This window comes from Mastomys coucha, unplaced genomic scaffold (assembly GCF_008632895.1).
Source record: "Mastomys coucha isolate ucsf_1 unplaced genomic scaffold, UCSF_Mcou_1 pScaffold22, whole genome shotgun sequence".
In the NCBI taxonomy this organism is placed as follows: domain Eukaryota; kingdom Metazoa; phylum Chordata; class Mammalia; order Rodentia; family Muridae; genus Mastomys; species Mastomys coucha.
The window spans coordinates 16356660-16360560 of NW_022196905.1; the positions used below are offsets into that span (position 1 = coordinate 16356660).

A 3901-nucleotide genomic window follows, 5' to 3' on the forward strand; every position below is an offset into this window, starting at 1 on the left:
TGTAATGAACTTTTTACCATGTGATCATGTATTCTGGAAGATGTATAAGTGCTGAAGACTAAGAGATCTGATTATCCCCTTTTTTCTTAGACCCCTTTATTCCCTTTTTTTGCAAGCCCGTTTTCCCTCTTTTGCTAAGAGAGTTTTCAAAAGAAACCTTTTAGAACCTAGAAATCAATGCTAAAATCACTTTTCAAAGTGTCCCCTTTTCTTCCTGTGGCTTTAACTAGCAGGCTGAAAGTTAGAGCCACTCAGGCATTTCTTGTGAAGATCCCTTACTGTTTCAGGTCCAGGTGTTACAGTTTTTCACCTCAGAGGAACTCAGATGGCAGAAGCCAAGTGACTTAGACTTAAGATAGGTAAAGGTTTTATTAGTATACATCAACCCTAAATATCTCATAAGACCAAGTCTTATACCCCCAGCCCATTCCTCCACCCCCTGCAGATGCTCTTCCCCTTTGCTGCCAGAAGAACAAGGAACAAGAAAGAAGACCCCCTGGGGTTGGCTCCTGGCAGTCTACTTTGAGAGAGAAGGGAAGCAAAGATAAAGGATCCCATGAAGTAAATTTAAGAAAATGTACAAAGAATGAGAAAAATGTCCAGAATAGTCTCAATTCGTGCATTTAAAGATTTGTGCTAATAGGAACTGCAGAGATTTCTAAGTTATTCAGAATACTTGCTGCTCTTGTAGAGGGCCTATGATCAGTTCTCAGCAGCCACATGACAGGACACAACCTGTAATTCCAGTTTCAGGAGATCTGTCACCCTCTCCTGGCTTATAGGAATACTGATTAGATATTTCCTATAAATACACAGTACATGCAAGCATAGATTCATATACATAAAATAAAAATAAATTAATCTTTGATGCAGAAGAAGATTTGGCTTAAGGTTTTTCCTCTACACATGGCATATTCTGTCAATGTACATTTAACTAACACATCTGTAATGGTAATTATTCCTGCCCTTGAGATAATAAAAGAAATAAATCATTTATATATTTTCCTATATTCTGAGGTTCAGATTAGGTGAGGAAGATATTTGGAAACTGGAAAGATTTGGGAAAACTGGAAAATATTTGGGATAGATTGACGAATAATAATTTACTAAACCAGGGACTATGAAAGTGGGGAAATGTGTATCAATAAAGTCAGTATTTGTAGCTGTACAGCAGCCTCGGATGAATGGGGTTACTTGAAAGGGAGGCTGGAAATGAGAAAAGATGGGGGGAGGGGTGCCCTGGGCGTTGCAGGAGGGTGAGAGAAGGATGAAGCCAAGATAAAGTTTCTGATCAAGGCTCAAAGTTTAATTTTCAGCACTGTGTTTTTATAAGGAGAGCCCACAGACCCCATCCTGTGTTTCAGCTGGATTGAGTTGCAAAGCAAGCTCAGCAGGTGGTCAACTTCTTAAAGCTCCTGTAGGAAAGGGAGGCCAGGTGACTCCAGCTAGGTTTTAAAACCATCCTGGATTTTTTTAGACTACTCAAGGCTGGGGAAGGGGACAAGTATTTTTGTTCCGTATTTGTAATTTCATAAAATTATTAGGTAAAAGATTAGACCCAAGCCATGGATTTGAAAGATAAAAAGGCTTACATTGTATTAGTATCCTTATTTGATTTTGTGTGGTGTATCATGTGTGTATGTGATCATATAGGTGGGCTCACTTTTCCACCTTACTTTTTCTTGTCTTTTTTAGTTAGTACAGGGAACTGTCCTAATTAATATCTAAAAAATAAAGCCACACAACTTTGTCAAGGTATTTAGATTAATGGCTACTGGAAAATTAGGTTGAAGAAACAGAGGAGAGGAGATTTTTAAAAACCCACTGAACCAAGACAATAAAAAGGATTTCAGAGTGATTTAAACTGGAAGAGACCCATCCATCCTGGAACCTCCTAGTGCCCCAGCATCTTGAATTATGCTGATTCTTGTCCCCATTGTCCAAGGCACTACAAAAGAGCATTCTCACAGAACTAAATAATTATTCCTATTTTGATAAGATTAAGAATCTCAACCCAGTAGCTATAAGGATGTTGAATGAATGTCAGACCTTTCATTTTATCATCCTTGGGTTTCTTTACAAATGTGAATCCCAGTTCTTCAAATATCTTACAGGCACTGTAATGTTGGCTTCCCCCAGCCACCCTCAGCTCCAAGGCAGAGCTGACAGCATGAGCCTGGAGGCAGCCACCTACTGGGGCTAAACAGTGGCCCACTACACTGCAGTTTGCCTTTGAAGATGACAGAGGCTGGAAGTTACACCTAGCTGTTGACATGCCTACTTGCCTGAGGACTTTGAGTTTCCAGAGTTTGGTGTCTCTTGCCTGTTGCCTTGTTTACGTTATGCATATACCTTGTGCCTGGAGATTTTCGGTTTCAGTCTTGCCTGCCTATAAATGTTCAAAATATCCCCAAGTAAATGGATGCCTTGATAAAAACCTACTTGGCGTCCATTCTCTTTGTTCCCCAACTCGTTTGTTTTCCAGGTCCTTATCTAACCTCGGCTGAAGCAAACACAAACTGGAGTGGGGCTGCAGGCCGGTTCCACTCAACTGTAGGCCTCAGAAACAGCAATCCCAATGTGACTAAATCTCCGATGGTCTGAGTTGTCATTGTGGTAACTCTGGGTCTCATCATCTTCAGAGCTCCGGTTGTGTGTCCACTCAAGTGTAGCTTTTCTGGAGAACATCCATGCCATTCTTTCATTCTTATCCTTGGGGACGTCATTCTTACTCTGATAAGCTAAGAAATAGTCAAAAGCTATGAAAACTACATAATGGAAAAATCAAATTTCTGGAATCAAGTCAGTCCCAGAACCCTCCTATGAAAATTCAGGGACTGCACATTTGCTGCAGTAGAAAATTCTTGGTGTTGGAGACAAGGACAGAGCAGCAACTGAGGGCCTTCTCATCCATGAGTCTCCTGGATACAAGTTGTGGTTCTGTGTTGGTGGCCCTGAAGGGTCATCAACCAGCTCTGTTACCAAATCATCTGGCCATACCAGCATCTTAGTTTTTGAGACAGAATCTCTTCACTGAAAACTGGGATGCCATTTTTACTCTAGTGACTGGCCAACAAGCCACTAGGACCCTCCTGTCTCTGCCCATTCCCGGACCATCACAGGGTTTACAGACATGGATGATACTGTCTGGCTTCTACAACAGTCTAGGGATCTAAAGTAAAGTCTTTAAGCTTGACAAAAGAAATACTAATCCATCTTGTTAGTCCCAACTTGCTTATTTGTTTGATTGTTTTTAAAGTCAGGAGTAATGACTGAGGCCAAAATAGATGACGGAATGAGAATGAGACCACAGAGAAATGAGAGAGAGGAAAAAATTGAAGAAATGAAGAAATGCATACCAAATTGGATGGGTGGGTAAAACCAAATCATTTGAAGTTCAAGAGTTCTACAATTTGTATACAAAGGCAACTTGAAGGATAGTAAATATTTTTAATCTACAACACATGAAGAATTATTAAAGACAAAGATTTATTCTCTAATGCTTAATAGAATGCTAGCCATTGAGGAGAATGTGTGTGTCTACACAATATTTCCTAATTCATACTCTTAGAATCAAAGTCCTAGAAACTGAAAGCTATGTCCTGATGTATATCTTTGAAAAATTTAAAAAACTGTTATCAAAAAACCAAATGAACAAAACAAAACAAAAGAAACAAAAAAAAAAAACCAGACAACAATAAAATCAGATTTTCAAATGACATAAGCTAAATAAAATAATATGGATTTACATGTCATTTTCCTTTGTTCTTTTTGTTCTTTTCATTACAAGATATTGAAAAAGTAAGACAAAACTCAGGAAAACTTCATAATTACACATGTCTTTCTGTACTCAACTTTATTATCTCAAACCAGAAAACTCTGAGAAAGCAAATGTAGTGAC

General features: G+C 38.9%; 1 pseudogene; it reads right to left on the reverse strand.

Annotated features, from left to right (window-relative positions):
• Nucleotides 1-1625: 1625 nt before the first annotated feature.
• LOC116070987 lies at nt 1626-2914 on the reverse strand (annotated as a pseudogene).
• Between the last annotated feature and the right edge of the window lie 987 nt (nt 2915-3901).